The sequence below is a fragment of the Phalaenopsis equestris genome, unplaced genomic scaffold (genome assembly GCF_001263595.1).
Source record: "Phalaenopsis equestris unplaced genomic scaffold, ASM126359v1 Scaffold218946, whole genome shotgun sequence".
Taxonomy (NCBI): domain Eukaryota; kingdom Viridiplantae; phylum Streptophyta; class Magnoliopsida; order Asparagales; family Orchidaceae; genus Phalaenopsis; species Phalaenopsis equestris.
Genome location: NW_018237354.1, coordinates 277,288 through 304,360, shown reverse-complemented (window position 1 = coordinate 304,360; position 27,073 = coordinate 277,288). Strand labels below are relative to the sequence as shown.

The 27,073-nt window shown below is 38.8% G+C and overlaps 1 protein-coding gene across 1 annotated transcript in view; it reads left to right on the top strand.

Annotated features, from left to right (window-relative positions):
- The window catches only part of LOC110037357 (putative leucine-rich repeat-containing protein DDB_G0290503), a 59,489-nt gene that overhangs the window by 26,787 nt on the left and 5,629 nt on the right, over positions 1 to 27,073 (top strand).

Sequence of the window (27,073 nt, the reverse complement as noted above, 5' to 3'; positions counted from 1 at the left end):
TTCCCTTCCTCCCTTTCCTTTTAAGCGCCGACAATTCTATTATAGAAATAAAGGGAGGAGCAAGAGAACTCTAGAAGTAGAAATTTAATGTGGGATGCAAAAACAATTGCGAGAATAAGTAAAACTATTGATTTTATTACAAACTTTATATATTTAAGTCCTAACGAGAATAGAAGCAACGGATGAAGTTAAAAAATATGTTTTTAATATGCATCATATCATAATGACTCCACATATCTTTGAGATTCATGGATATTCCTTATAAGTATCAAAAATGATATCTAAGTAGACGTAAACAAATGATACATAGAATAATCACAAAGTAATTTATTATTTCTGGTACCTGCAATTAATCTCAACTATAGGAAAATTCATATAATAATTAAAGTTGTTCTCAGGCATGATTCAAGCATTTCAGGTATTGCTAATGATTATTATCATATTTTTTTTGTTATAGTTAAAATTGTTGTCTAGCACAACTTCAAAAGAGCTCGAGAAGTACATCATATTTCAAAATCATCATTCATATGCACAATTTATGTGGGCAAGTTTCATTAATCTCAAACTAAGATACAATAAGCCTTTTCAAATGCAAACAATAAAAGTTATAAATTCAATGAAATGACTTTGATGGATGCTTATTTGGGAATTTTCTTAAAGGGTTTCGAATTTCTTAATTCCTTTGTGGGACCTCAATATCATTATGTATATATGAGGATTTTCTCTTATCTTCACTCACTCTTTTCTTTTTGTATACCAATAAATGGCTTTCATGAGCCAATACCTATGTTAACTGACATTGTGGGCCTAGGATGCCCATATTCTTCAAAACAGTCAACACATGTTGATTGTCGAGGAAACCTACCAACCTCGTCTGCTGATGTGCCTGTTGTCATGCACTAGCTTACATGCCGAGGCGAACTTTCAACTTCATCTGCCGATTTGTTAGTTGTCATGTTTTAGCTACCGGGATGACTTGTGTTGGGGACTTGCCGATCTCTCGGCTAGTATTTCTTGGGATTAACCAACCACCAAAGTGAAGATCATCATTAAAGAACATATATACATGCATATCTATTTATGAGCCCCTTGACACCAATTTCGTCATCTTTCGTTCGAATGTTGTCGATAAACATAATACTGTACTCTCTAAAATTTTATATTGTTCTTTTCTTTTTTTGTAGTCCTGTTGGGGTAGAAAGTTAACTATGTCATATAAATAGATGAGCTCTCCCACCTTTAGTGGGGACATGGGCGAACCCCTAAAAAACTATCTTCTCCTTCCATCTCTCTCGCAAGGAACCAAGAGCTAAGGCTTGGAGAGCACATATACATCCATCTTCATTTCTCCCTTCAGATGACTTCTCTGGGTTGTGTGAGCCCACAAATGATATGGGCCCGACGTTCTAAAAGAATCCAATATCTTGAAATGTGCGATGAGCGTGAAGTTCATATCGAAATCTGGCGATGAGATCTTCAACACGAGGGAGAATGAAGAAGAAAGATTGATTATACCAGAGAGTTCATAATGCAATGAATCAATGAGCTAAAAGTGGACACAAGAAGCAAGGCAAGAATCCTCCATAACTCATTCCATAACTCTTGCTAGGATGCATACAGAGTCATCAGGATCAGTGGTTCATAGGCGGGAGATATCAAAGATGAGGTCAAGAAGAGCTCCTTCAAGGCTGGAGGAAGAAGATGACAAGTTGTACATTCCAAAAGAGGAGCTTTTTGACTCTTTAGATAAGGAAGTGGATGAAAAAGACAAAAGAAGCAGCAGAAACTGTTGGAGATTGCATTTTCGAGACAGATTACAAATGCGAAGCACCAAAGAAATTTATGATTCCATTATTGAAGACTTATAAAGGAATATCAGATCCAGCTGATCATGTAGCTTCTTTCGAGGAAATTGTGTGCCTAATATGATGGATGATGCCCTGAAGTGCCGTTTATTTTTTATCATGTTGATGTAATTTGCTTTACAATGGTTTAATAACTTGCATGAGTTATCACCTCCAAACGGATGTTCGTAGCCTAGTTTGTCAACGCTCAAAAATCATAGAAATTCAAGCTTTTTTGATGATGTGATAAGAGTCTTCAGAGAGCTCGAGGAGCATTATCACCAGGTTTCAACAGAAGATACTCGTTGTCAGGGACTTAAAATCTTGTGTATGCCACGCAACAGTAGCATAAAACTTGCATGAGGGACCGTTTAGAAACACCCTTATTTTATAAAGCTAAGGACTCTAGCTGAGTTTTTAGAATTTGATAACAATCATATTTCAGCTCAAGAGTATAGCACCATGCCGAGTTTGTCTAGAGTTAGGTAGCTAGAAGGCAGTCTTCGAAGACTACATCTTACGGATTACAATGAACCAAGAGGTAGATTCACCTAGAGGGAATCTTAAGACATCTCCAAAAGACAAGTTCGCCTACCATCTTAGGATTCCTCCATTGGAAGTGATTCCACCGGAGTGTTAATTGCTTAGATTGTCGAAGCCATCCAGAACAAAGAATTTTTCAGAAAGCCCTTGCCAGTGTGAGCAGGAAGCCACTTGCATGATCCAGACAAGTACTATGCTTGCCACAGAGATCATGATCATGATATGGAAGAGTGTCGACACCTTCGAAACCTCATCGAGGAGTTGATTCGAGCAGTGAAGTTGAAGGAATTTGTTGCCCATGATGTGAACACCCAGAGGCAAGGCAAAGCCGACATAGTACCAATCATCTTCGCAGGTGATAGACCAAGGCTTCATGACTATCTAATCCGAAGTGATTTAAGATGGGAGAAGTCAATTTGATCACTCTACTCAGTCAACCATTCCAGTCCATCCACCCATTACCTTTACAGACGTCGATCTACCTGTCGGCATAAATCCCTTTAATGAGGCCATTGTAATTATTGTGGTGATCGCAAACTATCAAATTGGAAACATACTGATGAATACTGGAAGTTTTGTCAAGAGTTTGTTCAAAAGAATCTTAAAAAAAAAAAAAAACATAATTAACATTCAGCTAGCGCCTACTGTAGATCCATTTGTGGATTTTATGGAGAAAGGAATAAGACTTGTGGAATAATCTCTCTATCAGTAACTTGAAGAGAAGGAGATAAGTATTACAATGAGCATTACATTGCTTTGGCAAATTTCATTGTGGTGGGTGCTCCGACCACCTATAATGCCATTTTTTGCAGGCCGACACTTGACACCTCTAAGGCTCCCTTCACCTATCGTATAGTTGTCAAAATTTTGGGTGGAGAGATCATCGCCGTCCCAGGAGCAATCTCGAACTTATTACATAGGAGCTATGGAGAACATGCAAGAAGACGTCCTCAAGCTCAACATGAATAAAATTAGCATTTTGGAAGCCACCAAGACTATAGAGCGAGCGCTCATTTTCAAAGAAGAAATGGACATAATCTTTCAAATTAGCTTTGGCTTCAGTATGGAATATCGAAATTGACTGGTTGCAGTCCTGAGAAAAATCATGATCTGTTCGCCTGGATTGTAGATGAGATGTCAAGAGCAAGCATTGATGTAGTTTGGGATAGACTCAACGTCAATCTAGGCGCCAAGACAATCAAGCAGAAGATGAGCGATGCAACAACCACTTTAACTGAATCTATTTGACAGGAAGTCAAAGTTGATGGATGCAAATTTGATCAAAGAAGTATAATACCTTGATTGGTTGGTGAATATTATGATGGTTTGAAAAGCTAACAACAAATGATGAATTTGTGTCGACTTGACTAATCTGAAGTTGACGTGCTTTAAAGACAGTAGCCTCCTGTCACATGTTGATCCATTGGTCGACTCAGCAGTGGGATACCTAATCATGAGTTTCTTAGACACATTCTCAGACTATCATCAAATTGAAATACATCTCGTTGTTTAAAAGAAATTGCTATACTAGAGAGGGGGTTTATTGCTATAATATAATGTCTTTCAACCTAAAAAATATCAGAGATATTTATGAGAGACTAATGGATGTAATTTTTTGTCAATCAAAAAGAAAAGAAGCATTGAAGTCAATATTGATGATCTCCTAATTAAGAGCAAATTGCCTGAGGAATACGTACAAAACTTGAGAGAAATCTTCAATATTATGAGAAGATTCAACTTTAAACATAATCTATTGAAGTGTACCTTCGGGGCAACATCAAAAAGTCCATCATATACCTGTACCCGAAGGAATAAAGACAAATCCGGAGCAAGTCAAAGCCTTCTTGTATATGCCACCTCTAAGGAACCTCAAAGATTTGCGGACCCTGACCAAGCGGATTGCGGTTTTAAATAGATTCATATCTAAATCTGGTGATCGATGCTCATTATTCTTCAAGATCATGAATAATTTCAGCCACTTCGTCTTGAGAAACGAGTGCAAACAAGCATTAAAGCAGCTAAAAAATTTGTTGTGATCGCATTCGTTACTGTAAAATCCAAGAGCTTGAGAGGATTTATTCGTCTACTTTGGAGTAAGGACAAAAGTGATAAGCTCAGTCTTAGGTTGTGAGGTGAACATGAAGCAATTCTCTATATATGTTATGTTAGTAAAGTCTTACGTGGATGATAATGGAGAAGCTTGCATTTAAGTTAATCATATTCGTAAGAAACTTACGTTTTTATTTCTATGTTCATAATTTTTATGTCATAGCCGACCTTCTGTTTAAATTGGTATTAGCTAAACTTGATTACTCTAGAAGATTGTTCAAGTTTTCATTAAAACTAAAAAAAATTGGATATTTTTTAAATAGATTTCATTTTTAAATTTGGTGATCGATGCTCATCATTCTTCAAGATCATGAAAATTTTTAGCCACTTAGTCCGAATAGAGGAGTGCGAACACACTTTCAAGTAGCTAAAAATCTTGTTGTCATCTCCATCGTTATTGTAAAGTCTAGGAGCAGTAGATGACGTATTCATCCACTTTGGAGTTGGGAAAGAAGTGATAAGCTCAATTTTAGTTCGTGAAGAGAACATGAAGCGATTCTCTATAAATGTGAGAAAGTTTTACGTGAAGCTGAATAAAGATATATGATAATGGAGAAGCTTGCATCGAAATTAATCATCTCTATAAGTTACCTTCTTATTTTTATGTTCATGGTATTTATGCCTTAACTGATCATCTGCTGAAATTAGTATTAGCCAAACGTTTTCACTCTAGAAGATTGATTAAGTGGTCAGTAAAACTAATTAATTTGATTTTTTTTTCATACTGTGGACAATGATAAAAGCTCAAGCGGTCATCAACTTTTTGGCAAATTTTTCAGGACTAATGAGTAAAGAGATTAATACTCATGAAGAGAAACTATGGAGGCTTTTTGTAGACAAAGCATCCTGAAATCGAAGGAAATGAGTTGGTATGAATTTACGGAAACCTTCAGGAGTCGCTACCACTCAATTCAAATTAATTTTGATGCAACAACCAACAAATTAGAGTTTGAAGCATTTGTCATTGGATGTAGACTAGCATTTGGACTAGGTGTAAAACACTTGTTAAATCGTACTCTCAACTGGTCGTCAATCATATCAATGGATTATTCAAAGCTTTTGGGGCTAGGGAGCCAACTGACTGAACTGGCTGGCAAGATTATGTTAACAATTTAGCCTTCACTTTAGCAATTGGGGCTAGGGAGCCAACTGGCTGAGCTGGCTGACAAGAGGAATCAGTTCTATCATTTCCCTTAAGCCCTGATTAGGTCCCAATTTGGTCGAGCAACTATTTTGGTGGGGCTATACTCTGTCTCTCACCCTTCCCTTTCCTTTCTTTTTTATTTTTTCCTTATGATAGTTTTTTTAATTGCTTTTTGGAGGAATTAGGGTTATGTTATGAGATACACCTAAAATATATAGTTTTTATGTATATATTTTTATATTAATTTTTGAGATATTGCGTTCTAATGGAAGATATTTTTGTATTTTTCTTTTCGTTACAATCAAATGGATGAAAAATTGTGAAAAGAGTGAAAAAAGATCAAATTTGGAGCAAGAATGAAGCTGTGCAAAAGAACTGTGGCGCCTAAATGCCCAGAACTGGCGTTTACGCGCTCGAAAACCGAGAAGGGCCTAAGCGCCAAGTACCTCGCGCTTAAGCGCCAGAAGTAGTTACTCGACGATTCAATGAAATTGGAAGAATTTTTGAAGAGGTGTTTGAAGCAACCATTGGTGAAAACGTGAGAAATAGTTAATGAACACCAAAATACATTCAATTGACTTTTGAAAGGAGGCAACTCTTGAAAAAATTCATTGAATGTGGACACATTTTGAAGAGATACCAAGTGATCTTTTGGAAAATTATAAAAGAAGACTTGGATTGAAGAACTCGCTCTCTCTCTTTTTTTTCTTTTCGAGAGACTCTTCTACATATGCCACCGCAGATTTCTTCCTCCTTCTTTTTATTTTAAGTTATAGTTTGTATTGTAAGGAAAGGAAGAGATTCAAAAGAACTTCAAGAGTTTGGTGGAGAGGATTTGAGATAAGTTTTAATTTAGACTTTTTTTTTATTTACATGATTTCTATATTTAAACTTAAGTGTGGTTCTGTTTTCTCCATGAATTTTGAGTACTTTTTCTTTAGCATTTTCCTTAAAGTGATATGTTATTAAGTATTAAATGGAAGTTGTGTGAAGTAGTAATCTTTAATGTTGGACTAAGTTGTGATGATTTTAAACTTTGTACTTCATTTACTTCTTCATTTGACCATTTAAGTTGTTAATATCTTTTGTGAGAACATGTAAGATCCGAGATGGTATTGTCTCAGTCAACTAATGGTAAAAATCACATGAGATTGTATGGATGAGAATGTAATTCATATGATTGAATGTTAATAAATAGAGAAATAAAGTTTGAAGGGTGTATAATTAGAGGACTTTAGAGTGACAGACTAAAACCCCCAATTTGGTTTATAGTTTTAGGTCTTGATTCGAGATGTTAGCCCTTAGGTGGAAGAAAAAAAGGAAACTCTATGGTGAGAGCTATTATCTTCCCTACTTAACCTGTCTTTAAGAACTTTAAATTAGCCAATGTTCTTTATAACATCTTTAGTAAGAGTAAAAAATACTATTGCTCTTATTTGACACAACACAATTTGAATACTTTCATAACAGAATTCTTATACTTATTAATGATTCATGATAAGGAAAAAAATAATTTATTTATATTGCCTTCATTTTGCAAATATCCAGTTAAGTTTAGCTAATTGTTTACTTTACTCTCATTTAGTAAAAATTACAGAAAGAATCGAATTTTCATTCCTATTATAGAATCTAAAACTTGAGTAAGAATATTTTGTTAAGTAGAATTTGTTATCTAATTTCTTCTGATCTTAGTTGCATATTGTCTTTTGTCTTTGTGGGTTCCTTTGTGGGTTCGATATTCAGGATAATCAAAAGGTCCTATATTACTTGATAACGATACGAATTTGCGTAGTATCTCATATTTAAATAAAATATTTGTATCCTTATTTGCTTCGAAGTCAAATTTTTGTCTAGTTGTTGGTGATCAAGTTTTTGGCATTGTCGTAAAATAAGAATTATAAGTAAAACTTAAGATTGTAACCGCATATATCGTATTGTCATATAAAATCGGGATCATTATGTTGTGTTATTGTTTTCAGATTCTCCTTGGAGTCCTCTTCACCACAGCTTGTGCTATATTCCACGATTAGTGGTGCTTCGGTTGTTTCCTGCGCTGAGGTGGTGTTGTATCCTTCTTAATCTCCCTCCCTTCCTCCTTACCCCTCATAGCTGCCGAAAATCTTCCTCCTTGTCCCTCCAGCCTTCTAACATCAGACCAAATCCCTTTACCGTCGACTGTCTTCAAAGCCAGTCTCCTCTTGCACCCAGTTGACCTTTGTACAACAGCTTTCTTTGTTTTGCAGCCCATCCACATCCAACCCTACAGCCTTCACTACCACCTCAATCTTCCATCCCTTAAATTGTCCATTAAACCACTTTCCCACATACCCTACAACCTTCAACCCTTCTTTTTCCCCTTATTGTTTTGCTGACACCACCACCGCCCTCGTATCATCTCTTTTGGCCTAGTCGGATATTGTTTTTGTTGAATTGTTTTTTCTAGTTTGTGTTGTGTTGTGTTGTAACCCTAATTCAGTGCTTAAAGTTTGCTTTCGTTTCAGCTAATTTCTGCATTAGTTTTGGTATCATTTGATATCAGAGCTAGCCTAATCTTAGTCTTATCCTATGGTTTCCTAACATTCGTCATAAACCAAAAATTTTTTTCCTACCCCCAAATATTTTTTCCAATTCTACAAATCCCAATCCCGAACTATGCCATACGGTAAGAGTTCCATCGCCTTTTTTTGAGGCTTGCAGTGATTGGTGAGATGACCCAGGGAGAGGTTACGCTTGACCGAGAACAGGAAAGTCGAGTGAGAGAAAGAGAGGAAGATCTGAATCCCTTCCATAGGGAGAATTTCAATGATGAAGAAGACAGACCACAGAGTTTCAAAATCTAGTATGAGAGGAGACCTAGAAAAGGTATCTGAATCATTTTCATAGGCAAAATTTTAGAGAGGAGATATCATTTGGAGGGCACAGAGACTTTGACATTAAAGTAGATTTGTCAGAGTTTGATGGAGGAAGACTATTTATTGGTTGTAATTTGTTGAACTAATCTTCGAGTATAAATATGTGTTAGAGGATAGAGGGTCAAATTAGTTGCTATCAAGTTTAAGAAAAGTGTCTCTTTGTGGTTGGAGAGAGTACAAAGACAAAAAAAGGGAAGACGACGATAAGATTACCAGGTGTGAGAAGATGAAGAAAGTGATGCAGAGGAAATACCTTTTAACCCATTATCATTAGGATATTTTTCTGAGGCTCCCAAATCTGCAGTGTAGGAATCTATTAGTAGAGGTGTTTACAAAGCAGTTTGATCAGTTGCAGATGAGGTGTGATTTGACCGAGTCAGAGGAGCGTACCATAGCCTGTTATCTGGGGGACTGTAGGTCTTTGTTAGCAACATGATGCAGCTGCAAACTTTTTCGTCACTTGGAGTTGTTCTGACTCTAGCCTTGAAGGTGGAAAGATAACAAGAACCGAGCAGGCAACATTCGTCCTTTAGGCAGCAGCCTTCAGTCAAGCAATCACCTACAACTACCATGACCAACAAGGGTACCTTACGAGGAACTAGCAAGCCCGGATAAGGAAGTCACAAGCCGGATCAGAGTGAAGAAATAAGAGAAAGGTAGATCCTCCAATACAGTACCGGTCAGGAAGTGTTTCAGATGTCTCACCACGACCAAATAGCCTCCAACTGTCCTGCGAGCCAAGAAGTCACCCTCACAGATCAAGGCACCGTGGAGGAAGTTAGCAACGAGGAGACAACTAAGGACCAGAGTGAGGTGTGTCATTTTCCACCAGATAACTGAGAAGTGCTCGTAGTTTGACGTGTCCTACAGACCAATATTAATACGTCGCAGTTGCTTCATCACAATATATTATACACCTGGTGCACTGTGAATGAGAAGATATGCAACCTAATCATCGATGGAGGGAAGAATAAGAAATTGACATCTACATAAATGTTTGATAATTGAGCTCATGATTCAGAGGCATTCCTAGCTGTATTCAATGGTGTGGCTGAAGAAAGAGAATCGGGTCAGCATTGACTGAAGATGTTTAGTGGAGTTTTTGATTGGGGGCCAATTGCAGGACCAGTTGTGGTGCGACATTGTCCCTATAGATGTCAATCACTTGGGAAAATCGTGTCAGCTTGAGCGGAAGACTCGACATGATTGATTTAAAAGCATATACGCTTTCACTATGTATGGGAAGCACATCATCCTACTTCCTTCGGTGGTGTCCTTACCAGTAGAGTAGCGTCGATGAGACCAATTTTGTTGATGATAGAGCATAATAGAACTGAGAAACCAGCTCCAGACATGGGACAAACACGACAAAGGATATTTTAGAATGTCAAGGTCTCAATACCTTACCACCACCACCACCATTAGGAAAAATGGTTCAGGTTACCCCCACTTCAGACCTGATTAAGCCCCCCTGGATGACTTTGAGAGTATTCAGTAGTAGAGGTGAGACACACACTCAATTCAGTTCAGTATTAGACTCTTAGAAGATTGGACAGATGCGGATGCTTGTTCATAAGTTGGGGGTAGACTCTCAAGTGCCTTGGAGGGGGTGCAACTTTTAGTGGGATACGGGTGCTACTAGGATTGCAGACGATGAACCAGAATCTTCCACGAACGAGGTCGAAGCTCCCCCAATCCCCGGGAGACAGATGCGGGGCTAGGGAGCCAGACTGGCTGGAGAAACCTATTCCCAACTAGTTTGAGCGGCTATTTGGGAGAGGTGACACTGCTGCCTACCCTTCCCCTACCTTCCTTTCTTGTTTTCTTCCTAATGAGTGTATTTTTTATTATTGTTTGGAGGAATTAGGGCTATGTTATGTTATGTTGCTATTTTCAGATTCTGCTTGGAGTCTCTTTCTCTTTTGTTAGGGCTGTAACCACATTCTTCTCTCTTTCTCTCTATAAATAGAAAACTCCTTGGCATCATGCCTAATGTATGGAGATCTCTCTCATTCTCTTCTCACTTATAACCTTTAAGTTATGTGGAATAAAAGGACCCTCATTTCCCCCCTCGAGGCAACACTTCACCTCTTTCTATCTTTCTTTCTCCTTCCCTCAAAATCCGACTTTTTTCCTTGGGCACGATTCAAAAGACATATTTTGGTTAAATACCTTAAAAGGTACAATAACCGTGGAGCGTGCCGCCAACAAGATGAGAAGCCTGCGAGGTTGGAGAAAATCAAATGGCAGAGTAACAAAAAATCAAAATAAAATAAAAAAGTGAAAAGAAAAAGAAGAGGAAATAAATGAAGAAGAATAAGAAATAAGAAAGAGACAAGATGTGACAAGTTAAACGACAAAAGTATAATTTAAGAAGGTGACAAGACATAAAGGAGATGAAAGACAAAGAGGAAAAGACAAAAGAAAAAGAACTCTTCATTCCAAGAGGGAAAAGATCCGTATAGAAGAACAAAATGGGGAGTTAAGCACCTCCTCTCTTTACTTTATTTATTCATTGTTCATTAAGGAAGAAAGAGAAAAAATAAATGAAAGAAAAGAAAAATGGAGATAAAATAAAGACAAATAAAAGTTAAGAAAAAAAACCACAAAAGACATCTTTCTTCTCTCGCTAACCTTTCCTTCGAAAAAGTATTCCAAAAGAAATATAAAATAACTTTCTCTCTCTCCAAGACTCTCCTCTGGGATGAGTGAAAAAGGCTTTTTTTCTGGGACAAGCGAACAAAGCCTCTCCTCTGGAACTAGCAAATAAAGCTTCTCCTTCAAGAAAGCTAACAAAGCCTCTTCTACGGGACGAGTAAACAAAGCATCTCCTCTAGGATGAGCGAATAAATAATCATCTCAAAAATCGATCCACCGAGTATCATATCTAAAAATCTAAAAACTTAATCAATAATCTTCTAAAAAATCCACTCATCAAAGGCCAACGAAATGACTGTTATAAAATAAGTCCAGCTAGAGCTTATGAACTAGTTTTTTCTATACTTATGAATTTTTCATTTTTATCACAACTTTATTTCTAAGAAGTAAAAAACTCGGGTGCTTTATGTATAGGCAGAAAATGCCACCTCGCCGAGCAAGGATAAGCCGTCATCAGAGTCGTGCGAGCAGAGATTCCCCTCAGGTAGGCCTCCATCTCCTCGGGTTGGCCACCCAGCTCCAACTAGCCACCTTGACCGGCCACCCCCAGCAATCAACCACCCATTGTCGACGTACTCCAACGCTTCAAAATAATGAAATAACTGAAATATCCCTTACTGCTCCCTTTTAAACAGGGGCATAAATGAAATCACCTTTTCCCCTCTTTATTTCGCTGTAAGTAGGGGACCTCTTGGCCTGTGAAAGGGGTGCCTAGGGTTCTCTTTCACCCCTCATGTAGGGAGATCTTTCCCCTTTATTTCCCACTTGTAACTTTCAAGTTATGTGTAATAAAAGGGGCCAAAGGGCCCAGGAACACCTCTCTTTGCCTCCCACGGGGCAACTCTCTCTCTCTCTCTCTCTCTCTCCCACGGGGCAACTTCTCTCTCTCTCTCTCTCTCTCTCGCATTCTTTCTCCTTCCTTCGGAATCCGGCTCTATTCCTTGGGCATGGTCAAAAGGACAGATTTTGGTTCAACACTTTCATATCATGTTTTCTAGAGCTAGTCCTATCATTTATGCATGCCAATTGTGTAATCGATCCTGAATATCATAAAACATATTCTATTCGTATCATGCTTTCATATTCCATCATAGCATGATCGATGAGTTTCAATGTACAGGCATGTATATCTTGCTTATATGTAATCTACAAGCATGATTCATTTATAACTATCTCAATATGTTTCAATTCATATCTTGTGCAATAACACTAGGATATCATGTTTGGAACGACTTAAAAGGCTTGAAAGGTTAATTGTTCAAACATTAAATCATGAATTCAATTATTAACAAGTGCTTTAATTCAAAGGCCAGTACATGCATGGAAGCCCTTCTCATTTAGTTAATAATATGATGAACCACCTCAATTGCTTCTGAAAAACTTGTTCGACTTTAATCCTAATGGCATTAATGTCAACTTTTATGAATTCTACATTAAATAATATAATGCCAATATCTATGTATAGCATAATTTTCAGGTTTGAAATGAAATCATCTAACATTATACTGTCAAGCTTCATAAATCTGGTAACCAGCTTATATATACAGTTCGTATATACCTCTATATATATCCTGGTTAGTGGATGATCTTCTTATTTAGAGAGTTTTAAGCCTTACTTCTCGATGTCATAAATTCGTTTGCATGATTAGGCGTGCACTTATTACAGATATACATCATAGAATCTAATATAACCATGAAGCTTAGTATAATTATAGGGCTGCCTCCACTTAATATAACCTTTCAACTTTTTATTAGTTCTTAACATAAGTATTGGGATTTTACTTATTATTAATTTAATAACAGAACGAGAATATGCATGGTAATGCTTGGTTATATTACCCTTACACCAAATGTTTCTTAACCTTAAAACTTTTGTAAAATATAATTAACTCGTATAAAGTATTTTGTATTCCTTAAACACATTTTTTGGAATTAACATGCAATATAAAAACATCATTCATAATATATAATTTCTTTTCTTCCTGTTTGATTAGCTTGACTTTGATTATCTTAATCAATCTTTATGTTATACTCAAGGGTAATATTCTCTAAATCATTACTTTTCTTCATGGTTTTGTATATTATAGAAAATAGTAAGCTTCGACTAAATGTCTTAATTCTAAATTTAGTTATGTGCATATTAGATTTTGAGCGTGCAATATATTGCCTAATTCTAGATTTTAATCAATAGTCTATGATCTTTAGCATGCTCGAGTTTGTTTCTTTGTGGCATAAATTATAATATCTAAGCCTGTCATTAATATAGTGCCATCTAATTCCTTCCATAATTTTATTAATCTAAAAACCAGAGTTGACTCAAAACATAATAGGAAAAGCAAATATTATTACTGACAACAAATTGGCGATTACAACCAACATACTTGAAAGGAAAAATACAACATGACACTTGCAAATCTGAAATAGCAACAGACATGACACCCCCTCAAATTAGGGTGGATCTCGACTTGGTGGTGGCGATCGGCGAGGGTTTGGAAGGTGGTGGGATGGTGGGCGAGGTGGTTGGAAAGATGAAAATAGTAATGCAATGGCTTCCGGGTACCAGATAGCAAGTAGGCGATAGATATCAATGTGGTATAGTTGTCTTGGGTGTTGGCAACAAAGGCGGAGGGTTGGAACAACAATGACAACAAAAATGGAGGGCTAGAGTAGTGTGAGCGATGTGGTGGACTACTTGACAACCAAATGAAGGTTGCCCTGGGTGGGGGTAGCAAGGAGAAGGGCTGGGCAGTGATAAAATTGTGGGAAAACAATAAAAAGACGGTTGTCGAGGAGGCCTGCAGCGAGGAATGTGTGGCGGTGAAGCGGTATGGAGTCAGAGATGTTATGGAAGGATACACACTACATGCAGGCAAAGATCCAGCCGAAGCACCACCCGAAACCCTAGGATACAATCTTCGAAGGGAAGAGGAGATACCGACGACTATCTTGATACAAAACACATGAAAAAATGACTCCCAAACCGCAATGCAACACATATATAGGAAAAGACTAAAAATGAATGAAGGATAATAGGAAATAAATCATAAAAATGAAATTAGGATTGATTAATTACATCTCCCTTTCTCTTGTGATCACGGGAGCTATGCAGCTCGCGTCCCACATCTGGAGCGGAGTTCTCTGACATCGGTCTACTCGGGTTATGGTAGCTTCGACCTCTTCTATCAAAGCTTATGTTTCGTTGTAGTATGGAATCAAGTTGAACAAGTTGAAGGTGGAGTGAATGCAATCTTCTGGTCAATTAATCATGTAGGCGTTATCATTTCAAAGCAATCCTGGTAGACTAAGTTTTGATCCTCTTTTATTATAATCTGAGCTAGCACTGTAGGTAAACGAGTATTTTCATGAATCAGGTCTCGAGCCACTATATCTTTAAATTGTACCTCCTACTTCTTGTGCTCCGCTGGACGTATCTGATTAATAAGTATGTGAGAAGAAATTAATTCTAGGATGAAATCTATGGCAGGTTGCATTACTCACTAATAACCACTTAGAAATGTCCTCTTTTCTAGTAGAATTTGAATCCCATTGAAGAATTTTCTTCATCACCAATCTCCTAAGACAATTTCCAAAGCTATATTTTACACCTATCTGACCATCTATTTGTGGGTACACTGTTGAACTATATTTAATATCCAAATAACTCCATATAATTTTCTAGAAGTAGCACAAAAGGCCTCATTTCTAACTTGCTAGACATCCTTCAATAACTTAGGAAGGAGTCTATATATCTGTAAAGTTTGAATTTCTTTTATCGGGAGTTATAACATCTCTAGTGACGGCTCCTCAATCTCAAGGCCGTCTTGGACAACTACTATTAACTCGGTTAGAGTCTCTCTCACTTGGAACCGCGTGCATCTTTTTCCTTCAGTTGAAAGCTGGTATTCTTTATTTTGTCATCTCCATCTTCAATGTCTACTGTGTCATTACCCATTTCATAACAACACACTGCTCAATGAAATAAATTATTCCCCTGTTTGTGTGATCTGAGTCAATATGCTCAAATTTGTGACACTTGAAACCCTTTCTAGCTGGAACATATTTTGGAATATTTGTTTGCTCCACCTGTTTTCTACTATAAATCAGTTTCTCCTTAAGCGGGGTGGGTTTGTATGTTCTCTTGGTTGTACTTTGGTTGTAAGATCCTCAAATTGAACCATACCTGTAAGATGTGATGGTCTCCCAGTGATGTGGTCTCCTACTTTTGAAGTTGGGGTCTGAACATCCAGTTTCTAGTGAACTGGTCGGTACTGGCGCTGCATCTCTCGTTTCATCTTTAACTAGGTAGTAAACTTGTCTTTTCCCTCATGTCGGTGTATGTGCTTCAAATTTTACCATAAAAATAATGCACTTTTTTTAAATTGTTGGATGAGAATTTCATTATTTTGTACTGTGGATCTTCCTGATACTCAAAGAAAAGTTTCATGGCCTTGAGTCACTCAATGAACTCTTCTGAATCCAAGTAACCATTAAAATATAGGAAATCAATGATTACTTCAAAATCCTTGCTTAGATATTTTAGGTCAAATCTTCTGGGTAGAGGTTCTTCATTCTTGGAATCTACATGGTGGAAGAGATTCACACCATTCATTCTATCTAGCAAATCACCGTTGCTGCTATGGGTACCCATCTCGGTTGCCTCCTCTCGAAGGGGTAAGCGTCTGTTGCAATTGGAGGATTTTCCGTCACAAATTCTCTATAGAAGGTTCTCAGACATCTCCTTGTAGATTTCTCATAAACGGCATTGTGGCATTTCTTACTTAATAAGTCTCCTACAATGTCTTTTTGGTGGCGTGGTTGGGATTTTTGGGTTTAAATAGGTGGAATACATTGTACATGAATACTGCAAGGGTGGGAAAGAAAATTTTTGAGTGGATGTAGGGTTCGGTATGGATGGATGCTTGAAATCCTAGGATAAGACTGGGGTTAGAATAGCTGTGATATCAAATGATATCAGAGCTAACCCAAACCACAATAGAACGACCAAATATTATCATAAAAGTAATTATGTTGTACAAACAACACATTTTAAAGAGAGAATAAAAAACATAACACCTGGGTATCTGAAATAGCAATAGAGAAGACACAAATACTCAAACTAGTGTGGATCTCAGGACGGTGGTGATGATCAACGAGGGTTTGTAAGGTGATGGAATGGCGGATAATTTGGTTGGAAAGCTGAAAATAACAATGCAATGTCTTCTTGGGTTCCGAACAACAAGTGATAGATATCAATGTGGTACCGTTGTCCGGGATAATGGCAGGAATAGGAAGGGCTGGAATAGCAGTGACAATGAAGATGGAGGGCTGGAACAGTGATGGGGGGTGAGGTGGACTACCGAACAACCAAAGGAAGGCTGTCCTAGGTGAGGGCAGAGAGAAGAAGGGCTGGACAACGTGGAAACTGCAGGAAAACAACGAAAGGGCTGTTGTGGGCGCTGCTTACAGCGAGGAGAAATGCTTGGCAGTGAAATGGGAGGGATGCGGAGGAGTTAGAAAAGGTTTAACACCACCTGGAAGCCATGATACAGTCAAAGCACCATCTGGAATCCTAGGATACAACCCTCGAAGGGAAGAAGAGGTGCCGGTGGCTGTTCAGATACAAAATTCATTGAAAATCAACTTCCAAACCCTAATGCAACACATATATAGGGAATGAATAAAAATGAATAAAGAATAAATGAAAAGAAAACATAAAAAAAGGAAATCGGGTTTGATTCGGCTTGTCTCTCTATTTCCCACAATTGGGGGAGCTGTGCGACTCATGTACCATGTTCAGAGGGGAATGCTCCTGTGTCAATAACATTATTGTTCATAGAAATGCTGCTTCACTCTGAGTCTCGAGACCAATGAGACCACTTTTAAATCTACCTGTTTTTAGTGCGCATTTCATGTTAATTTTATGTACTTTTTTGATGATATTATACTTTAAAGTAAACTATTTTGCATGCTTTTGGTTTCAGGTACAAGAATTGAAGTTTTAGCGAAATTTAAGCAAAAACGGTGTAATTTGTAGCCAAATTGAGCACGGAAGAAAATTCTGACCAGACACATCTTGATGTCTTTCTATGCTTAATCTTTATCATATTTATGACATGTTTTTTAATGAAATTACACTTTAAAGAAATGTTGTCTTCATGTCTTTTTTGTAGGTATACCAATCTGGAGTGCAACGGAGCTGAAACGCGGCGAAACGGGGCAAAATGGAGTTGTGGGCCGGGTGGCGCAATAGCGACAGTACAATGCCATACATGACTTTAAGCAGGCGCTATAGTACCCCAAACGGTTTTTGGACGATTTTTGGTCGATTCTGGACCATTCTAGGATGTTCTGTAAGCTTCTGGACTACTTGCACGCCCCATGGAGTGATTCAATGAATCTAGACACTTGAAAAGTTTCTTGGATGAAGAGAAGAGTCTGTTGGAATGAAAGAATGTGTCTCTTGGATGAAGAGATGTGTATCTTGGAGAAAGGGGGGTTGACTCCTCTCATAAGTGGTAATTAGGAAGTAATTAGTGTGTGTTTTCAGAGTGGTTAGTGAGATTGAGAGAGAGTTGGCATGAGTCTAATAGATTTCTCAACTTTTTTGGAGAGATTGGTGAGGGATTTTGAGAGATATGAGTAAGGAATTATGAGCGATGCATGGATCGACAAGAGACTTTGTTGGAGAGATTTTTTTTCTTTTTTTTCAGAGGGAAAAACTAAATATTGTGATATTCATTTATTTATAATTGTTGTAAACTCTTTCTAGTGGATTTTTTTTGATTTAAACAAGGTTTCCTATTGTGTTTTATCCATGCTTCGTAAGTAGTTTTTTTTTACTCTTTTCTTTTAATTTGAAGTAGTGACATGTGTAGGAAAATTTGTTTTATGATAGAATTATTTTTATATTCATGTGATGAGTAATGTCTCATTTGCTTCATTGAGATAATTTATGTGACAATAAGTTATGTTAAAATTTATTGTAATTGAAACTAAAACTCGGGAGAGTGGTGATCTCGCAACTTGAGTCCACTCACATTGACCGATTAGCTAGTAAAATAGTTTAGGCGGCAATGCAACTTTTAAGAAAATATAATATAATTATCTATTTTTATTAGATGCTTTTAGGTGACAGATAATTGCATAAAACTAATATATTATTAAAAATACCTATACACTCGAAAGAGGGTAGGTAGACATGTTCCTTCTTGGCATATAATTTATTACTTAATTTTATCAATCCTTTTACTGCTTATACCATTATCTTCATTTTACTTGTCTTTTGCAATGAAATAGATGCATGTTTAGGAATCTAGATTTGTTTAGATATTCTATTATTTTATTAATGTGATGGTATTTTCACAGGCTCATAATTTACTTTTCAAACTGATTACTTGTAATGTTAAAATCTGTTGCGAAACATAATGATCCGAGAGGGTATGATTTCACCCAACTATTGAATACCACATTTCATCTTGGGCAGAGGCATTGCGATCACCTGAGGGGAGTGCAAATAGATAGGGAGATAAGTTTTGATGGACATAAAATTGATGTTTCTAGGGTGATATACTAGATTCTTTTATCAATTCGGTTTAGAGCTTGGATCGTAAGGGTCCTTAATAAGCCATATAGAGATGGCACGGTGGGTAATCAAGAAACGAGAGGTCAGAATCTACTCAGCACTACTACATAAACTGGTGAACAACTCTAGATTAGCCAATGTTCTTTGCTAGCACCGGGAGGCTAAAGAATAGATATGCTTCTATTTGTCACTGACAACATTATATTTTAAGCATTCATTCCTACACATTATCTAGGTCATTGCACGAGAAGGGTAGTTTTTAATATCTCAAAATTCTCCAAACCAATTTATCCAGTAAAATTATCTTTAAATCCATAAAAGTTATCTTTATATTTAAGATTTTTATTTAAAAGTAGTTTTTAGAAAAATCACTTTAATCGACATTCCAAACTAAGGGCTGATAACACTACACTAGAATTAGCATAAGGGATTTCTTACATCGCTTCTCTGTTGGATTGATACTTGGGGTTTTAAAAGAAAATTCTATATTATTTGAAACGATATATATACTTGCCTAGAACTCATAGTGTGTGAAATATAAATCAAATTCTAAATTTTATAAAATATTATTTTGTACACTAGCCGCTTAAATATAAATTGGGTCACGTTTTTTACCATATTTCGAAGCTTAAAAAACTAAGTAATTACGGGTCGGGTCATTTCGTGAGGAGTTAGGGAAATAATTTTCGGTCTAATACGCCAGTAAGGTCTTCCAAGATGCCAAACTCAGGTATCTGATTATAGAAAAGCTAACTTTTCCTTTGATTATATCAGCTCGCAGTCTCAAACCATACTTCCAAACACATCCCATTTATTTAGTCACCAATCATCCATTGAAATATGTCCTCACTCAACCGAACACTTTGGTCGTCTTCTTAAGTGGGCGATGGAGCAGAGTGAATTCGACATTACCTACATCCCCTGGACAACTATTAAAGCGCAAACAATAGCGAATTTTCTGGCGGACTTCTTAGAACCATGCTTGCCTAGCAAAGGAGCCTGTGCCGAACAAATGACATGAACCTTGTACGTTGATGGAGCCTCCAATCAGGCGGGAGCAGGCATAAGACTGTCTCTGAGCAGTCTGACTGGAGAACACGGCTATCATTCAGTGGTCATTGAGTTTGAGGTCAGCAATAACCATGCAGAGTACAAAGCCTTGATTGTCAAGTTGCACTTTGGTTACGATATGGGAGCTCGACACCTACACGTGAAGTCAAACTCTCAGAAAGTGGTTAAAGAATTAAATGTAGACATTGAAGTTAGAGGGGACATGATGGCTAAGTATCTCAATAAAGCCGAAGTTTTTCGGTTTCAAAATGTAACATACCTCCATGGAGTACAATTAGGTGGCTGGTCTTCTCTTCGAGTGCATTCGCTTAGCGGGGCCACACATTAGAAGTTGATGCGATCAACCATTGAAGAACTCTAAGTGATGGAGGTGGAAATCGAAGGAGTGAGAAGCTAAATGGATCCTTACACCTACTTCCTAAAAAACTAGCGAAATAACAAAAAAAATCACTGATCCAAAGAGGGTCAAATGTAAGGCTGTCCACTAAGTATTGATTAAAGGAAAACTTTTTTGGAAGTCAACTACTTCTCTTTATTTGAGAAGCATAGGTGAGAGTGAAAAGGAAGATCTCTTATGGCAGATACATTCGAGAGAATGTGAAAGCATTATGGAGGAAAGACTCATATACAGGATTCAACGATAAGGATACTTCTTGCCAACACTCCTAAATGATGCAGAAGAATTCTCGACGAGATTTGAGTAGTGTTAGAAGTACGCACAAGTACACCTGCCGACCCAAAGGTTGCGGTCGATCGTCAGTCCTTGAACTTTTTCCATTTGGGGAATCTACATCCTTGGGCTATTCCCGCTGTCGAAGGGCTAATACAATTTTCTTCTGGTTATAGTTAATCATTTCTCTAAGTGGATTGATGCGAAGCCACTCTCCCACATAACAATGAAGTTTGTACAGAACTTCATCTGGACAGATCTTATATGCAAGTATAGACTCACCCTCATCACAGGCAATAACAATCAATTTGCGGACAAAGAAGTGAAAGACTTTTGCCAGAGCAAGGTATCAATATGAAATTTGCATCAATGCATCACCCCCAGACCAATGGATAGGCACAAGCTGCTAACAAAATAATCTTAAACTTGCTGAGAAAGAAAGCCGAAGCAGCCAAGGGTAAATGGGTTGATGTTGTGTCGTCTGTCCTCTGGGCGACCTGAACAATGCCATCAACCGCTATAGGGCAAACAACATTTATGCTTTTGCACGTAATGGAGGCTATGTTGCTGTAGAGTAAAATCACCACAGTTAACGAATGGTAACCGCTTCAACTTTCAACTACTTGACAGTGGCTGGAAGTGAATGACAATGGAGCAGCGCGCTCGTGTTGGAAATAGTGGAGGAGATCCGTACTAACTCAGCTCTCTGTCAGGAGGAAGTAAATAGACGCACCGTGCACTACTACAACAAGCATGTTTGTGAGAAGACCTTTGCGCTCGGAGATCTCTTGGTGAAGGCCGATCTGGCTGGATGTGGGCAGTCGGTCGTCAAGCGCGATCAAACCTTGATTGGACAGTTTATCGTCGACTAAAGGGTCTGTCTCGGGGCGTATAATTGAAGACCTATACCAGCCAAGGAGTCCCTTGAACATGGAGCAAAGTTGACCTCAAATACTTAGAAATCTTCATTGTTTATCCCTGTGAAATTTTAATAAAAAGAGGCGGTTTTTTGTTACATTTCCTTATAATTTTGTATACTACAAAAGTCAAAAAATATGAATTTGCTAATTTAATATGCAACCCCTTGTCGAAATAATACTCGGGGAGCTCGAGGAGCTTATGCACTTTGACATTTAGCCAATACTTGGGGAACTCGACCCTAAAGAAGCTGACAATGATGATAAAGACGTCCGATCAGCCGAATCCAAAAATCGGTCAACGGTGCTCACGTGTCCTTTTCACAAGTTTGAATCAGACAAAGCTCAGGAGGCGACTTCCTATTTAGTAGTGATAAGCTCCACAAAGGGTACCGCGTAAATCACCCCGGAAGCAATTCCCGGTGACTACCCCGGTGTGGGGCATCGATTCGATTAAGCAAACGCAACAGGAAATTCCCCCATTAATCTCCCAACTTATGTTGGATGAAAATCTTAGAGATGGTTTCTTAACCAGTAGCGATAAGCTCCACAAAGAGTACTGTGATTGCCCTAGTATTGATCCTCGATGGTATTCCATCTAAGGCAGAGATCTTGACATGTAACTGAGGTTCTGGAGGTATAAGATGCAAGCCAAACACCATTACCTCTAATCGATTACGCAAGCCGTCAAATCGATGAAAACACTTAGGATGACCCTTCGCAGTGCACAATGCCCGACCGACATCCAAACGTCCAAAAGTCGACCCTCAATGCTCGAGCATTATAAAACCTACCCCTCCCAACTAGAATCAGATAAAGCTCGAGGCAGTTCCCTATCTAGTAGCGACAAGCTCCGTGAAGGGGGGCAAACCAATTGCATGTGCATAGTTCGAAGTTATGACAGACCAATCAAGCAAATGGGGCAAAGGATAATGTAAGACTTAGGTGGGGCAATTGACAAACCCCTCTTGCGCAATAGAAACTATCCAATCGGGGGTGATCGAATGACACATATACTGCAATTGATAAATGGTAAAATAAACAAAGGTAAAATCATGTCCAAAAAATCGGTGGAAAGTCGTATGGAATTTCATTCATATAATCCTTCATTGAACAAATTCTATCTTTCATTAAAGTGCAAATAGGTTGAAGACTAAATCACCCTTTGGAATAGCCATCCTCCACCGCCTGATCATCTGAGGACTTGTTGTCTCTTGTTGGGGCTAATGGGGAGGAATGAAGCTTGACTAATTCTGCCGTATCGGAGTACTTCAGGTCCACCTGACGCTCCCGTACAAACCGGTTGACTGCTAGCGCACTTTCGAGCCGAAGTTGCTTGAGCTGGCTCGAAGTAAATTCTGTGGTGGTTTTCATGGTTGCAATCCTCTCTGTTAGCTCTGCATTGTCATCCAATATAATGCATAGCCACTCCGGCGCATTTTTCAAATCTCGCTCAGCCTAGGCCAACAAGGCCTCTGCTTCATCCGCTCGTTTCTCAACCTTAGATAAGTGGGCCTCTACTTCAGCTGCCAACACTCGAGTCTCCACGACCCTGACTCACTTCACTACCTCAGTCTTTGACTTCTTGACCTCAAGATATTAGGCTTTTATGTGGTGGGACGAGGCCAACCCCAACAACTAGAATCGTCAACTAGGCGGCAGACCTCCCATTGGTCATATTTGTCCAAACGCTTTTCAATTTTTTTTGGACAATAAGACATTGGTGATCGTAGTAGCATATTTGTCCGTGCCCGGGCTGTTGAAGTACCAATTCAACAACATATCAACAAGAGCAAATCTAAAGTCCCTCATAACAAAAACATTCGGCTCCTCCTGCATAGGGCTCCAATCGCCCGCTCTATCTTATTCCCCGGGGGCAGGGGAAGATCATCTTCATCCGTGAAGCTTGAAAGCACCTGACGAGGACTGGCAGACACTCGGTCAGAAGGCCCTCTTGAAAACTCCTTGGCATCTGGTCGGGGTAGCTAGGGACCCAAGCATCCTCTTCCTCTTCACAGGACCATTTGCCTAAGTTTATCATGATCGACTTTCGCTAGATCAGTACTAAATCGCTAGTGGAAACGTTTTGAATTTCGACTATAGTTTCAAATACAAAGTGTAGTAAATTCGAATTCAAGATCCCGGTTGTAGATCTAGTAGTTGCCTTCTACTCTTCTATCCACAAGATGAGCAAATTCCTTTGGCTCGTTCGTAGGTCAATCTGCTTTCTAGCGTGGTCTCTTCTCTTTCTCCGACTGTGAGAGCCTATCTGTCTGCCGCTTTTCCTCCATGGCATCAAACACTGCCTGTAACTCCGTATTCATTTCCTTTCAGAACTCCCTTGGATTCAAAACTTATTAACTATGGTCTCATCGGTGTATCGTACAATTAATAAGATTTTTCCCTCCACTATTAAGTCCAAGCTTCGGATCTGGACGAAGAATGATCTTTCCTTCTTGTACATTCCTCCGGACGGCTGACTCAACACCCCAAACTTTTGTGCTGACCCGATGACGAACCTCTGTTTTCAATCCTTTATATTATTTTCCAAGCCGACCAGATGAAATTTCCTCGTAAACCCAAAGACTACATAGCCATCGGGTTCCACCCGGAAGGAGAACATGTAAGAAAATAACTCATGCAACCACAAAATCTGTATCCGTCGGCAATAGACCCATAATTCAAGATGGTCACGGTGGAGTTAGGCTTTATTTTGGACGGAATTACCCCATAATGGTTGAGGACCGGCCGCAGTTCTGTACATAGAAACAACCACAACCCTAGGAGAAACTGGTTTTTGTAACAAATCATAAGTATCATACAAATCGGTCGCTTGAACATTGCGATCGACCTCCCTTATGGTACTAACGTTGAACACATAAGTGTCATGGATAGCTGCAACGTCAGTTGGTCCAATAGTCGACACCTCTGTCTTTGCGAACGAACCAAAGCGCTTCGAGGAGTACTTATTTGCCATCTCCTGAAAACCAACGTAGAACTGCAAAGAAGCCAGAAGGGAATACCGACCGAAGGGTTTGGAAAGATTCAAATGCGTCGAATTTTCCTTGATAATTTTTTATATACAGTGGCAGCAAGACTTCAAGAGCTACTCAAAACGGCGCCTCAGTTTTAGAAAGCATCAAATAGACAATTTCTAAGAAAAAATGTACACAATTTAAATTTATTTCACTGATAAAAATTTTTTATTTCATTCAAATAAAAAGTATTTTACAAGTGGGTCATCAGCCGCCTCAGGAAAGAGGAGTCCCCACCGACCCAACTTATGATATAACAGTGGACTGCCAAACCTAAATCTATCCACATTGTCGGCTTAGGCATGGACTTGGAGGAATGTCGAAGTCACTCGAATGTCGGCCATCTTTGCCCTCAAAACCGCGAGTTCGACCGAGTGTTCAACCCTCAGAACCACCAACTTCTCCTCAAGCTTATTAACCATTGCTTTCAACGGTGAACCACCAGACCCTGCAAAAACTCCCTAGGGAACAGTCCCATGACCATTGGTCGCTCAGCCATGTGCCTGAACTGGGTTTCTCCCAGTCGACTCAGAGACAAAAGCTCAGACGATGCCTACCATTGGCAAGTCAACACCCACGTATGTTTCACCTATTGGATTAAAAAAACATCAACATAAAAAAAGAAGTAAATAAAATGGACCTTCTCTACATAACCAAGTATCGGTCCAATTCTAACCATCTGATTGAAGGGAAACTCACTAGGGTCAAACGCAACACGAGCCGACTCTCTCCTGAAGTTCCACTCCGGAGCCACAGGCTCAGTGGTGGAGCAAGGGTCTGCCCTTTGGGAACTCCAACAGCCTCACTTCGAGGCTGCCCTGGGCTTAGGAGCTACTCAGCTGGGAATCGTGGGCCACCACCGAAGGTGCAGTTGGCAAACCCACGGGCAACCTTCCTTGCTTCCCTATGGTTGGGGAGTGAACGAGTCAAAAGATCCTACCTCGTCGAAGTTCACCATCCGTCTTTTCTTCGAAGTGAACTGCTTCTTTTGTCTTACTCCTCCGTGTCAGGTCTTCTCCTCCGACCACCTTGCCTCCACAGGCTTCTTCACACTTTCGGGTCCACTCCCTCCGAAGGACTCCCTTAGCACATCCTCAGGAGGGGCATCTGATGGAGATTTCTTTCCACTCACCATTACAGCCACTCAGACTTAGACGGTCGAACCTATGCACTCACAGGAAATATAAATGACTATGACGCCCTTTGCGCCCTATTTATAGAAGGCTGTGGATGCAAAAATTCAAGGAGTTCTATTATTAAAGCATTGGTTTTGACATGAATGTGCTTTTTCTATTAAATTTTTTTGTTCTTATTGCAACACGACTTTCAAGAAGTAATAGAATCCGAGGAACTATATATGTACACCCATGATATGTTAACATGAATCTCTGATAAATTTTATCGCCCAAAAGACAAACTTGGTCAAAGATGGCCCACCAGAAGTCAAATGTCACATTAATGTGAGCCCATGAAATTCGATGCCTAACCATGGTCTCCCTAAAAACTATACAAGACTTGTTGAGCAATAACCCCTTAGGACAAGCACCAGGGAATACCCATCCCAGAAGGAGAGCTGTACTGCTGTACTCCTCAAATGACAACACTAGACGTCTCAGAAAGAATCTCAAGGCCCTTCAACGCTACTAGCATTCGATGCTACACCAACACAAACTTGCCTAGCAGCTTTCATATTAAAGAGGTGGGGCTACCTGTCGAATTACGGTAAAGTGCCCTCTGCCCGACAATCTAGCCTCATCTTAGCAGCAGGATTTCCGTTCAAAGGGAGCAGTTATTCTAGTTGAACCATGAGAGCCGATCGATCGATGATTCATAGTTTGGTCGACGAAAGGTCCATACAACTTGGATGATCGAGGAACCACAGTTTAACTGACTAAATATCCACAGCATGACTGATCAAAGACCCTCGATTCGTTCGATCAGAGGCCCATAGTTCGACCAACCGAAGACCCTGAGATGAACCAACCAAAAACCTCCGCCTTAGATGACTGAAGGATGTGACAACCAAATATTAAATCCTTTTATATTTTATTTATTCATATATTTGTTTATGACTAAAATGCTCTATTATTTCCTTATTTCAAACTGGAGTAAACAAATAATTGTATACTTCACACCCCCTGTTTCTATAAATAGAGGGTCATTTCTATAATGAAAGGTTAATGGATTATTCAAACTATTATAGTCTCTCTTTCTCCCTCTCTCTCTTTTTTTCTCTCCCTCTCTTTCACTCTCCTACGCTCCATTCCTTATGCGTGGTTTACAGGACAATGTCGGATTTAACAATAATATAAGATAAAACAATTTCTGTAATTAAGGAAGTGGATCGGTTGAGATATTACATCTCATTATGTTCAAGTAATCAATTTTTTAAAAAAATGTAGGGTTTAGTGCCTTGCTTTTGAGTGAAAGGAAATAAAATGAGGCTAAGCTCTAGGTTTTCTTTTTTTCTTGTTGTGGGCTTCATACCCCAGCTGGGTTCTTCCTTGCCAAGCTCACCACTCTAGTCCATGAGCATCTTGCCTTCTCCTTGACCTTTCTAGTCCCCAATCTTTGGTCTTCCACTCTTT